The 14,961-nt window shown below is 44.2% G+C and overlaps 1 protein-coding gene across 3 annotated transcripts in view; it reads left to right on the top strand.

Annotated features, from left to right (window-relative positions):
• gro (TLE family member transcriptional corepressor groucho) overlaps positions 1 to 14,961 on the top strand; it is a 113,117-nt gene that overhangs the window by 16,869 nt on the left and 81,287 nt on the right. The window lies entirely within an intron of this gene.

The following is a 14,961-nucleotide window of genomic DNA, read 5'->3' as shown; positions in this document are numbered from 1 at the left end:
CCCATCTCCTTTTCGACGGAAAAATGAGACGCCTCTTCCAACTGAACTGATCCCAAATGCCAAGCAAATTTCACAATCAGGAGAAGATAACAATAATAAACACTCGGGGGTTCTGACTGGCAGCGAAATAGTGTCCGGTTCGCTTCCTGAAAGCTTCGTTTTCACTAACCGTACACGCCAAGGAATAAGGAAGTCTGCGTAATCCGCTTTGTTGGCACACTGATACACTCGACCTGTATTTTGTATTAGATTTTCTTATCTTCATCATAAAGTGAACACGTTCGAGAAGAATTTTATTTTTCAAGGCGCTTTAAATGAAGCATTTCTGTGAACTTAGTATTTTTTTCTCTTTTGTACCAGTGGAAATTTATTAGTGACGCTTCGCCTTAGTAGATCAGCTAGCCATACTTGCGCGGACGCCTTCTACTCAACTGCGATGCATTTGCTCAATGAGTCCATGGGGCTCTTCCTTTACGCCCTTCCGGAAGGGCAAACATCCACGGAATCTCTCTGATTCTATCCGCAACTAACAACTTTCAAAAGAGCCAGTGATTCACCGATCCAAGCATCAGCACGTTAAGGAGGAGAGCCCCGTTTTACTCAAACAATTTCTGTACGATTTATTCAGCGTAAACGGCTGTAATCAATACAAATTTATCAATGATTTATTGGCATCTCAACGGCGCCGCTCTGGCCTTGGCTAATAGAACCGAACTTTCTGATATATTCTCCTCGAAGGCTTCGCACAATTGTCGAACTCGCGTTGTAAGGGCAGTGTTGCTGCCGTTGAGACACCCCTGACCGCCTCGCCGTTAGAGATCGACTACAGCAACTCCCAAATAGGTTACGAAATCTCTAAATATTGCAACGTTTCAATTGATCTTTTACATGAAATGTCTTCGCTAGTCATCTTAGCGAGGCCAGTGAGCGTACTGGATCATTTGATTCATGTCAGACATTTCAGAAGTAGCCAGTCGTGCACTGGATGAGCCCTCAGAGAACTCTGATGTTGGTGTTCTCCAAAAAGACACCGATCGCATCAGAGATGTTGCTTCTAGCAGTTTCACTTTAACGTCGATGGGGCTTAGTGACGTCTGTTAGTTATCTCGTTCTAATCGGTCGTGTTGGTAACATACGAATCTTAACGAGTTGGGTAAATTTTACTTTAGGCAAGTTTAATCTACGGAAAATTGTTTCCTTCAATGATCGACGCTCCCAGCTCATTATTCTGCATCAGCATGACTTCTGGTTACTACAAATCAAATTTGTTCCTGACATCCAGTTTTAATTAACTGCTTATTGGTTGTTGTCTACTCTACCAAACCCAGTGGAACAATCTTGAACATGACATTTAGCTTTTCCGGGCTGCACGAACTCGCCACAACTTCTGGTCCAATTGAATATCAATGTCCAATGGTAAAATTAGTGTTCCATTTTGACTTTTGACATCGAATACAGAGGTTTTATGTCTCGAACACAGAGGAAGTCACGAAGGCCAACATACGTAGTTTTATTCCTCTCGTCTGTAATTGCTCCTGTTGAATACCACCTAAAACCTCGATCGGAAACTAGACAAACTGGAATATCTACAAGCCAGGCTCTCATCGCTTCTGAATAACGAGTTTTCCCCCCCCCCCCCCCAACCGCCCTTCTCGACCGGCTATAACAGAGGCCACACTGTTACCTTGATGCTCCTTGACATTTCCAAGCTGTAACCAAGGTCGGCATCGATAATAGGTTACGCGACCACATATAAGTAAACATCTTCCATTGAACGCGTAGGTCTGTGCTTCTTCAAATGAGCGACCATCACACAGTGTCGAGCGCACAAATTTGGCTTTGTTTTTTCCTAATAGATACGTAGTTTGAGCTTTGTCTTACCTATGTCTAGTATCTACTCGAATCAGCTTTTTTTTTTGCTTGTTACTACTACTATTATTGTTGAGCTCTGCTGCATCCATCATTAAATTTGTTTCGTGCTACTTTTCTGATCAGTGACAAAAGAGGCAAATTTTTTTATTGGCTTAAACGGCTCCGGCATAATACTAACGAACGAAAATATTTAGGTGGGAAGATAAAGGTTGTGCTTGGTACATTAGAGAGCTCATCTAAACGCCACACAGTGAAAGGCTCTTGACATTTCGCTATTTATATACAGGCATAGTGCAGTGTAGCTAGAGACCCAGGGTGTCTAAAAATGTACAGTCATTGGGTATTACCCTGAGAGGTAACTAAATACGGCGTTTGTTCCCCGACCTCATTTAAGCTCGACGAGATAGTAACATGGAATGTTTAAATATCCTATCCTACGTAGACAATTGCTCAATAGGAGGCTGAATCGAACAAATTGGTGAAGAATAAATATGCATGTAGGATCGCCTTGAAGAGAAAATGAAATGCATAATAGGCACATAAAAGAACTAGTAATCACGATTGTATTGTGGTAATAATTATTAGAAAATTTAGAAGATAACTTTTAGCTTCCATTAATTCACAGAGTCATAAAGCGTCAGTCAATGAGTTCAAATTTTTTTCTGTTCAGTGATTTGCATCGTTGCTTATATTTATCGATGCTGGTACTGTTGTGGCGCTAGCCCATAATGAGCCGCGGGTGTGTGGTACTAATTGCTGTGGCTGTTTGCAACCCCGGCAGCGCCCTACCTCCACCCACCCAATGTGTGGAGGATAGTCGGAGCTCATTACACAAAACAAAGAAGCAGAGCCTCCTGATATCGTCCAGCATACGCTAAACGGGTCTCACGCAGTTGCGATTGTGCGAACTATCGATGTTAATGGGTAACAACAGCATAACAAATGTGACGGATGAGAAGGGTGACAGAAGAGCTCTGCTATCCTATCTTGCGTCATTGCATACTCGGAGGTTATACCGGTCGGTCAGGTTGGCTAAAAAAAGCTATAAACCAACGCCCCAAGCGTTTTTCTTCTCTGAAGAAGAAGACTACCACGGCAAGCGAAACCAAGTCAAGCGGCCCACCCGAGTTGACGTGTATACAGACACTGATTGTCGGAATACTGCTTCCTGAAGAAGGGGGCTTTTCGTATGGCAATACTATATCGAGACCAGTGAGGCGGCACGGAGGTTGTGATAGAAGTAGAAAGAGGGAGCAAAAAATTGTGATGAGTGGGGCACATGACGGCAATCTTAACAAGAAAGCCGAAACCCTGCTAGGATATAATGTGTCGGAACATAAAGAGCTAAGAGAGACGCATTCTCTTCGAGTGAAAAACAAGCTGTTTGCTGTTGTCGCTCCATGTCTTGCCCCCGAGGGACATCGAGTGATAGACGGAGCTAAAGCCAGTGCTATCTTTTAAAGCAATAGTTCCAAATCTTGAAGACTACTCCACGCCCCTCCCTCGCCCTGTTTATCCATTTCTACCATCCCTATTGTTGTAGGCGACTTCGTCTACATCAATGAGGGCCCGTTAGACGGAAAAAACGAAACCACTCATGATAACTTGCATATAACAATGATTACACCCAATTTTTCCTGTAAAACGGCATAAGGCTTGAAGTGATTATCGACTAGCAGTGTGCATAGACACAACAACAACTAATGGATGGATCTATAGTTATATTATAACAAATAATTATGTATATATTTTAACACATGTGGTTGTATATGCATAGATAAGTATTTGTACACGTTGTGCAAGTTTCTGTACCTATGCTTTACATATGGCTCTTATGCGGTGTGTGCGATTGTGCTTGAGCATACGAGTGAAATGCATGGAAAAATCGGAAATCGAGCTAGCCTCAAAGATCATTATATCGTGACAATGCGGCATCGCGACTACGAATTTCCAGTGCTTGTTTTTTGATAGCTACGACTGCATTTATCAATCCCTCCCTACCCTAGAGATCTTGTTTAACCAGTCGTTCACTCATCCGAGACAGATCATGAGGGTCAGTTGATGATACGGTTGTTGTTACCGAGAAGAGCTGACGACAAGCTCGGTCCGGCACAATACAGCAAGAACATTGTAATGACGGCGGCGAAGGCGGCTGATACACACAGCCAGCGATCCATACCACTTTATCAGAATCAGAGGCAGCAAAGGCAACAACAGCACACTAATTAAGTTCGATGCAAAGCAAACGGCGGCGAGAGCGCCAGTGATCATAGGAAAGCTGAAACATAAAATGTGATACATTCATTGAGAGTGGCTGACCAAGAGAAGCTAGGCAGGCGTTGATGCTATCTTGGAGGCTCGCACCTCTGATAGTTATACCAAGAGCTGGATATACCAAAACAACTCTCTTAAGCTGTCGTTAATCAAAGGATCTAAGGCCACTTAGACTGTCTCGAGGTTACCATCTCGATATGTATCTGACGAAACGAAGTTTAGCAAGTCAGCTGTAGAATGGCGATTCGGAGTGTTGTCTAGCACTTCATAGCAGCTTCCACTTGTACTTTTTTTTTTTTTTTTTTTTTATTTGTACTTCATAGACACCGGTTGCCCCAAAGCCTATACCCAGTACATATACAGAGCTGCAGTCTTCTTAATCCACTCTTACTGCACGAAGTCACCCGCAAATTGTATGTTGCTGCGTTGGCGCAGCGAACTGTTACGCACAGAAGGTATTAAACCACTAGCAGATGGTGGACAAGTTGACAATCATAGCAAGACTACTGACGATAATAACAGAGAAACTAGGTAGACAATAAATGAAAATTGAAAGTGGCCAACTTAACATTTTCCATGTATCGATTTAAGAGCAAATGTACTAATTGAGACGATAACTAATATAGATGCACAAAAAGATGTAGTCTACGTGTGACACTGTTGAGCAATATAAAAGCCGAAAAAATAGGTATATATTAGATGGTATCATGTTATACAAGTAGGGAACAAGTGTCTAACAGCAAATACACTATTCAAGGAAAGGGAAAAGACTAGAACAGAATGACAAGTATCTTTTAACGAGGCTATTCCTTGGTGGAGTCGTTCCACACTAAAGGAAGACAAGGACGAGAATAAATCAATGGTTTCATTTACTCGTTTAGAATATATTTGCTATGTGAGTAAATGTAGCTAGTATTGATCTAGGATGCGTAGAGGCAGATTCGATTGCTGACACCCTTCTGCTTCTCAGCAGCAGCCGAAACCGCGACTGTTTGACAGGAACGCTTGTGGTCTCAACAATAATAACGCATGAATAAGAGGTCTATGCATACGAAAATGAACTGATGACTGTTGTCGTCCTTCTTATAACAATATAATACTTACATATGTGGTTATGAATGGCAATGTCCCTTTTGTTATTGTTGTTATCGTCAGGCGTTAGCGTGGAATCAACCTTTCCGGTAATGGGAAGTCTCTTCGACTATGCGCCAGCTGCCCATAAATGTACGCGTTATGCGACCCACCACTAGGCGCGTGCTGGTTTGTGTCCGTGTGGTGACCAGCTTATCATTTCCTCGACTCTCGCAACACGGCAGACCGTTCGTCGCCTTGTGAAACTCCGAAGCCTTTTCCGCGAAAGTTCCCCTAGCCGACACCAGATTTCTCCCCACGCTCCGCGATGTGTAGGTGGATTGTACCGTAGTGCTGGCAAAATAGATTAAACGATAGAGTTTTTGGTGTTTGGTAGCGTGCCGGAGCGAATGGCGGACGCGTTAGCACTTCGGAGTTTCTACAAGGGCAAGGATAAGGAATAGGACTCATATGACGAGGGCGGTAAGTGACTAGTCAGCACACGTACATATAACGATGGCGGCGCCGATCGAACAGCCTCGAGCAATCGAGGCGTGGCCCTTCTCACCTATCGTGCCCAACTGTGGCAGCTTTACGGCTAGAGACACCGTCGATGCCCCTACGATGCCGTCGTGCTGCTTTTACTGCCACCGTTTTCACCCCTGGGTTGTCGGACTTTCACTACGAAGCGAAAGCAGAGGCTACAACTACTGTTACAGCAGAAATGCGAGGCTGAGGGCGGAGGTGACTAGTTGCGGAATAAAATATGTATATTGGGAAAGAGAACAGTAAACGTATCTAACGACAAATGCAGCAAAGCAAGCCATGCAGCAGCCGAAACAGTAGCAACAAGCGGCCACATTTTGCCACATTGCACGACTGCTTGCTTCTGATGCGCTACGGCCTTTGACAGGACTACGTAGACTGCAGCCACGCTAGCAAACCTGAGAAAAGGAGCAGGTGCCCGACCGGCATGCGATACTTCTTTCTTGGAAAGTGCTATAGGACAACCACAGTTTCAGGGGCACAACACTGCCAACCAACACAACAGCATAGGTAAGTCGACAGCACGGCTATGTGTGCAGTGTAAGCAGGAAGAGGCACCGAACCGGCGCCCAAAGTCAAGTCATTTAGTTACATCGAATGGAATGTTGCGGAAATCTCCTGCGAAGTCCTCCCTGAAGTTCTTTATCCTTTTTTTTTTTTTTTTTTTTTTTGTAGATTATCTACTTGTGTACAAGGTTCGGGCAGTAGACTTTTGTTTTGTCTGTTGCTGTAGTATTTGCATAACATGCAACATCGGCATGGAATGAAGGACGTCCGAAGCGGCCTCGCGATGAGAAGTCAGCGAGATAGGAGCTAAGCGGCTGGTACGAACGGAACTTTGAATGGAGTAGCGGGAAAGCAAAGAGGTTCGTTAGAACAAACTTCGACCACTAGAGTCTGGGATGGTAGAGAATGCTTCTGTAAAGTGAGGGGATGTTCTATATCCGTTGAAACAAGCATCAACACTACGTGAGAAGATCAGTTCCACGTTTAGCTTTGTCGAACATCAAAGTCTGTAAACAAGCTAAGTGTAGTTGGCGGATACGCGAGTTTTTGCACGACTTGAGTTACTGCTACTAGGTCCAGACCGCCAAGACAAACGTCTAGGAAAGATAGCGAAGACAAAAAAGTCATCGCAGGCATCAGTACCGCCATCGAACCTCACTCGCATTCAAATAGTTGATCTATTTGCGTTATGAGATGCTGGACACTGACGCGGTCGTTACTCGTTGCTTGTCACTGCTGGCGACAGCAGGAGTGAATGACCCCCAACATTTTTGCCCACCAACCCTAATGTTGCCCCCTGGCAATGTTCCGCGACCCCGAGGTAATCCGCCGCCAACCGTCGCAGCCGATGCAGCCCCAGCAACACCTCGTGGCTTTTCTGTTTCAGCAATTCGGCCCTATCTGCTCAATTCCATCACTTTATACAATATCCCATTGCATTGTACACAGGGTTAGTGTAGGCTGTAAAAAGGGGATTCGGTTCCAGCAACTGTAGCTATGGGAGTGGGCATTGTCATCGAGTGGCCCCCTAATGTACTCACACGCCTGCACCGACACTAAAGCGATACGAGACAATAACAAAGGCCACGAAGACGACAACACCAGCAAGAGAGACGGTAGAAGCTTGGCGACTTTTGCCTTTAGCATGCTTGCCTGCTATCGGCCGAACCGTCCAAACAATCTTTCGTACTAGCACAGAAGAGGAAAACTAGCTGGCATGTCAATGCTTTCAGTCAGTCCTTTACAAGAACACCCGCCAACTCCAGCAACACAAAAGCCGACTCAGAGGGGCAATTCAGGAGTAAGAATGGGTGAAAGATATAAAAAAAAATAACGACAAAACAAGGCTAAGGGGTGTGTCTGTTTCTGCGGCCCGTTACCCTCCGTCCCTCTATGTAGAGTGCGTGGTCGATCACTCCTACCGAGACATGTATTCAGCGCTGCAAAGACACAACCATCAGCAACGCTGACAAAACAAGAACCTGTAAACGTCCTGCACAGCAAGCAGCTATATCTAAGGAAGAGCAAAAGAACGGACAATAGAGGACTGGCGGGAAACCTTAAGCGAAAAGACGTCAGAACAACAAATCAACAGGACGACCATGCTGATGATGACAGCTACGCTTGTGCCGTTGATCAGCCACAAAGGAAACCAACGGAGATGCAGACAGACCGAGCCATATCGAGAGCTGGAAGCAGTGACTAGTTTACTAAGACGTTGGATTAGAACGGCGTGACGAGCAAGCAAACTCGACATAAACTTGATTGATACAAGCTGCTATAAATAAAATATAGCACCAGCAGGTGGCAATAATAGATAGTCAGACTGGGAATAGTCAGCACAGTTGTGATCGGTAAGCATCACGGGAAGGGTCTTATGGCTGGCAACAAAAAGCACGAACACGCACCACAGAGTTGATACCTGGATCCAAAAACGTGTCGTGTGCACGGAAATAGGAGAAGGCTTCTGATCTCTTACTGCCCCCCAGTTCCACTCGACCCTTGTCTCCAACCTTCCCTCGTGCAAATGTATGCAACAGTGCGCTGCAAATATGCTGTTGACGAACAAGGCTAAACAAAGTTTAGGCGTCTCCACAGGAATCAAGCTATAGATATGGAAAACGTGTCTAGCCTCTTTATCTTTAGATAAATAGTTGGCACGAACAAAAATTAAAGCTGAACGTAACACGAAATAATCGTGGTGTAGCATCAAATTGTATATTGTTGCGATGTGTTTGTTATACGTACGCTGTTTGTAAGTGAACGTTGAACGGCAGACACTGAGCAATAAAGAGAAACCACCAATTGCCTAAAGTAAGATTCAATGCATATGCCTGTGTTCGTGTATATTTAAGGGATTATACTGCAACAAGACGACTTAGGTCTATATGTGTTTATGCGCATAATCAAGCGTATAAACAAACCCAGGTATCACAATGGATAGTTATTCTTGTGCACGCTGAGAACATCGTGTCATGTATATATATATATATATATATAACGACAGATCCCTCAATAACTGTGATTGCGAGGCTAACATGTGTGAGTATTTCGTCATAAGTACAATGCATTGGCCGCTGTGAGCAGCCTGTTCCATAGTGAAGACCACTGCGCTCCTCCATTTTTCTCATTTTCGCTTTGTATAAATTCAGGTTTCTCTAGGTAGTGCAGCACATGTTCTTGTTCGTTCAAAGTTCAGGATCAAAAGGCCAGGCGAATTCTGGCACTTGATTGGCCCAGCGTTGTCTACCGCTTCTATCGGCAGCAGTAGTCGGCGTCGATTAATCGACTGGTATCGGATCTTCGTCCCCCGCCTACAACTGGTAACAGCAACGGCATATATAGCGATCAGATGTGGCCTACTTCTTTTACTCTCTGTTTTTCGCTCCCTGACAAGACCTCGTAGCCAGCATGGCGAGCCTTACCTACTCTGATACCAACTCTGGGTAGATTCACGCTCATATTTAGTTACCCCAGTTTGGATACAGCCTGATACTGAGGTCTTGCACATCATGCAGAGGCTGAGTAAACTGTTCAGGGGAAAAAAGGAGACAATTTGCCCAGCCTGCCACTGGCATTAGTTGCAGTTGTAAAAGTACTGGCGTTGTAGCATTGCTTAGTTATAACAATCGTTGATTATGTGGCTATGCTTTGAATATGTTGGAATGAATGTGTGCCATCGAGGTGCGCTATCAAGTCACCCCGTTTTAGCATAATACCGATTCGGCAATATAGGGGTCCAGAATGAATAAGAGAAAGCCAAATGAGACATAAAGACTACTGCGTGCTCTGTAGCTCTGTAATGATTCTGAAAAACTACGCGGGTAACATAAGTGGCTTCACAACTGACCTTGCAAGAACTGAGGGATGACAAACATTGACAGATTGATAGAGAATTAGGCTTGCCCGATACCCATTCAGAACGCAACATTACTGTTGAGCCACTACTATAAAGCGAACCGTTATAATCAGATATATTGTAGTTAAGTATCTGGAGTTATACATGGCAGAACGAGATTTTTACGGTCGGGAAAGGCTAGAACAAGTGAATTCGATTTTTTTTCCTTTTTTATTTGCACACAACCTTGTCGAGTTTTCAAAAAATATAATAAATACGTCGTAAAAAAACTTAACTAAATCTACACATTTAGTCAGTCAGTCAGCCAGCTCATTAATGAAATCGAGCAGCAAAATGTGATTTCGCCGTCTAAGTCCAACATAGTATAAAGACGCAAATCTTTTTTCATCCATAGTTTGTTTTAGAAAAATTCGATAGGCCCTCAAGAAACCGTACGTATTGTGACGCCGAAAAACTTCTGCGTTATGGTCCATTGCAGCTCCATTCTACATTAGTATATACTTTGGCGTTATGGATCTTTTACAGTTTCCTGGGCGCTTTTTTTTTTTTTTTTTTTTTTTTTTTTTTTTTTTTTTTTTTTAGCTGATAAATGGCAGCAATGAAAGACGACGCTGTCGAATGAAACTATGTCATAGATGATATTATATAAAGGTTAAATGGCGCACAGGGCGAAGTGCGACCTAATGGACAGTTTGTCAATAACGACGCAACAGGTAGTGAACTGACATCAAACACACGTCTATGGAAGTGAATAAAAACATACACAGGTAGATGAAAAAAAAAAAAAAAAAAAAAAAAAAAAAAAAAAAAAAAAAAAAAAAAAAAAAAAAAAAAAAAGCGCCCAGGAAACTGTAAAAGATCCATAACGCCAAAGTATATACTAATGTAGAATGGAGCTGCAATGGACCATAACGCAGAAGTTTTTCGGCGTCACAATACGTACGGTTTCTTGAGGGCCTATCGAATTTTTCTAAAACAAACTATGGATGAAAAAAGATTTGCGTCTTTATACTATGTTGGACTTAGACGGCGAAATCACATTTTGCTGCTCGATTTCATTAATGAGCTGGCTGACTGACTGACTAAATGTGTAGATTTAGTTAAGTTTTTTTACGACGTATTTATTATATTTTTTGAAAACTCGACAAGGTTGTGTGCAAATAAAAAAGGAAAAAAAATCGAATTCACTTGTTCTAGCCTTTCCCGACCGTAAAAATCTCGTTCTGCCATGTATAACTCCAGATACTTAACTACAATATATCTGATTATAACGGTTCGCTTTATAGTAGTGGCTCAACAGTAATGTTGCGTTCTGAATGGGTATCGGGCAAGCCTAATTCTCTATCAATCTGTCAATGTTTGTCATCCCTCAGTTCTTGCAAGGTCAGTTGTGAAGCCACTTATGTTACCCGCGTAGTTTTTCAGAATCATTACAGAGCTACAGAGCACGCAGTAGTCTTTATGTCTCATTTGGCTTTCTCTTATTCATTCTGGACCCCTATATTGCCGAATCGGTATTATGCTAAAACGGGGTGACTTGATAGCGCACCTCGATGGCACACATTCATTCCAACATATTCAAAGCATAGCCACATAATCAACGATTGTTATAACTAAGCAATGCTACAACGCCAGTACTTTTACAACTGCAACTAATGCCAGTGGCAGGCTGGGCAAATTGTCTCCTTTTTTCCCCTGAACAGTTTACTCAGCCTCTGCATGATGTGCAAGACCTCAGTATCAGGCTGTATCCAAACTGGGGTAACTAAATATGAGCGTGAATCTACCCAGAGTTGGTATCAGAGTAGGTAAGGCTCGCCATGCTGGCTACGAGGTCTTGTCAGGGAGCGAAAAACAGAGAGTAAAAGAAGTAGGCCACATCTGATCGCTATATATGCCGTTGCTGTTACCAGTTGTAGGCGGGGGACGAAGATCCGATACCAGTCGATTAATCGACGCCGACTACTGCTGCCGATAGAAGCGGTAGACAACGCTGGGCCAATCAAGTGCCAGAATTCGCCTGGCCTTTTGATCCTGAACTTTGAACGAACAAGAACATGTGCTGCACTACCTAGAGAAACCTGAATTTATACAAAGCGAAAATGAGAAAAATGGAGGAGCGCAGTGGTCTTCACTATGGAACAGGCTGCTCACAGCGGCCAATGCATTGTACTTATGACGAAATACTCACACATGTTAGCCTCGCAATCACAGTTATTGAGGGATCTGTCGTTATATATATATATATATATATACATGACACGATGTTCTCAGCGTGCACAAGAATAACTATCCATTGTGATACCTGGGTTTGTTTATACGCTTGATTATGCGCATAAACACATATAGACCTAAGTCGTCTTGTTGCAGTATAATCCCTTAAATATACACGAACACAGGCATATGCATTGAATCTTACTTTAGGCAATTGGTGGTTTCTCTTTATTGCTCAGTGTCTGCCGTTCAACGTTCACTTACAAACAGCGTACGTATAACAAACACATCGCAACAATATACAATTTGATGCTACACCACGATTATTTCGTGTTACGTTCAGCTTTAATTTTTGTTCGTGCCAACTATTTATCTAAAGATAAAGAGGCTAGACACGTTTTCCATATCTATAGCTTGATTCCTGTGGAGACGCCTAAACTTTGTTTAGCCTTGTTCGTCAACAGCATATTTGCAGCGCACTGTTGCATACATTTGCACGAGGGAAGGTTGGAGACAAGGGTCGAGTGGAACTGGGGGGCAGTAAGAGATCAGAAGCCTTCTCCTATTTCCGTGCACACGACACGTTTTTGGATCCAGGTATCAACTCTGTGGTGCGTGTTCGTGCTTTTTGTTGCCAGCCATAAGACCCTTCCCGTGATGCTTACCGATCACAACTGTGCTGACTATTCCCAGTCTGACTATCTATTATTGCCACCTGCTGGTGCTATATTTTATTTATAGCAGCTTGTATCAATCAAGTTTATGTCGAGTTTGCTTGCTCGTCACGCCGTTCTAATCCAACGTCTTAGTAAACTAGTCACTGCTTCCAGCTCTCGATATGGCTCGGTCTGTCTGCATCTCCGTTGGTTTCCTTTGTGGCTGATCAACGGCACAAGCGTAGCTGTCATCATCAGCATGGTCGTCCTGTTGATTTGTTGTTCTGACGTCTTTTCGCTTAAGGTTTCCCGCCAGTCCTCTATTGTCCGTTCTTTTGCTCTTCCTTAGATATAGCTGCTTGCTGTGCAGGACGTTTACAGGTTCTTGTTTTGTCAGCGTTGCTGATGGTTGTGTCTTTGCAGCGCTGAATACATGTCTCGGTAGGAGTGATCGACCACGCACTCTACATAGAGGGACGGAGGGTAACGGGCCGCAGAAACAGACACACCCCTTAGCCTTGTTTTGTCGTTATTTTTTTTTATATCTTTCACCCATTCTTACTCCTGAATTGCCCCTCTGAGTCGGCTTTTGTGTTGCTGGAGTTGGCGGGTGTTCTTGTAAAGGACTGACTGAAAGCATTGACATGCCAGCTAGTTTTCCTCTTCTGTGCTAGTACGAAAGATTGTTTGGACGGTTCGGCCGATAGCAGGCAAGCATGCTAAAGGCAAAAGTCGCCAAGCTTCTACCGTCTCTCTTGCTGGTGTTGTCGTCTTCGTGGCCTTTGTTATTGTCTCGTATCGCTTTAGTGTCGGTGCAGGCGTGTGAGTACATTAGGGGGCCACTCGATGACAATGCCCACTCCCATAGCTACAGTTGCTGGAACCGAATCCCCTTTTTACAGCCTACACTAACCCTGTGTACAATGCAATGGGATATTGTATAAAGTGATGGAATTGAGCAGATAGGGCCGAATTGCTGAAACAGAAAAGCCACGAGGTGTTGCTGGGGCTGCATCGGCTGCGACGGTTGGCGGCGGATTACCTCGGGGTCGCGGAACATTGCCAGGGGGCAACATTAGGGTTGGTGGGCAAAAATGTTGGGGGTCATTCACTCCTGCTGTCGCCAGCAGTGACAAGCAACGAGTAACGACCGCGTCAGTGTCCAGCATCTCATAACGCAAATAGATCAACTATTTGAATGCGAGTGAGGTTCGATGGCGGTACTGATGCCTGCGATGACTTTTTTGTCTTCGCTATCTTTCCTAGACGTTTGTCTTGGCGGTCTGGACCTAGTAGCAGTAACTCAAGTCGTGCAAAAACTCGCGTATCCGCCAACTACACTTAGCTTGTTTACAGACTTTGATGTTCGACAAAGCTAAACGTGGAACTGATCTTCTCACGTAGTGTTGATGCTTGTTTCAACGGATATAGAACATCCCCTCACTTTACAGAAGCATTCTCTACCATCCCAGACTCTAGTGGTCGAAGTTTGTTCTAACGAACCTCTTTGCTTTCCCGCTACTCCATTCAAAGTTCCGTTCGTACCAGCCGCTTAGCTCCTATCTCGCTGACTTCTCATCGCGAGGCCGCTTCGGACGTCCTTCATTCCATGCCGATGTTGCATGTTATGCAAATACTACAGCAACAGACAAAACAAAAGTCTACTGCCCGAACCTTGTACACAAGTAGATAATCTACAAAAAAAAAAAAAAAAAAAAAAGGATAAAGAACTTCAGGGAGGACTTCGCAGGAGATTTCCGCAACATTCCATTCGATGTAACTAAATGACTTGACTTTGGGCGCCGGTTCGGTGCCTCTTCCTGCTTACACTGCACACATAGCCGTGCTGTCGACTTACCTATGCTGTTGTGTTGGTTGGCAGTGTTGTGCCCCTGAAACTGTGGTTGTCCTATAGCACTTTCCAAGAAAGAAGTATCGCATGCCGGTCGGGCACCTGCTCCTTTTCTCAGGTTTGCTAGCGTGGCTGCAGTCTACGTAGTCCTGTCAAAGGCCGTAGCGCATCAGAAGCAAGCAGTCGTGCAATGTGGCAAAATGTGGCCGCTTGTTGCTACTGTTTCGGCTGCTGCATGGCTTGCTTTGCTGCATTTGTCGTTAGATACGTTTACTGTTCTCTTTCCCAATATACATATTTTATTCCGCAACTAGTCACCTCCGCCCTCAGCCTCGCATTTCTGCTGTAACAGTAGTTGTAGCCTCTGCTTTCGCTTCGTAGTGAAAGTCCGACAACCCAGGGGTGAAAACGGTGGCAGTAAAAGCAGCACGACGGCATCGTAGGGGCATCGACGGTGTCTCTAGCCGTAAAGCTGCCACAGTTGGGCACGATAGGTGAGAAGGGCCACGCCTCGATTGCTCGAGGCTGTTCGATCGGCGCCGCCATCGTTATATGTACGTGTGCTGACTAGTCACTTACCGCCCTCGTCATATGAGTCCTATTCCTTATCC

This window comes from Varroa destructor, unplaced genomic scaffold (genome assembly GCF_002443255.2).
Source record: "Varroa destructor unplaced genomic scaffold, Vdes_3.0 BEIS01000006.1, whole genome shotgun sequence".
NCBI lineage: Eukaryota > Metazoa > Arthropoda > Arachnida > Mesostigmata > Varroidae > Varroa > Varroa destructor.
Note: the sequence above shows the minus strand (reverse complement) of the source record. Positions and strands in the feature narration are given on the sequence as shown.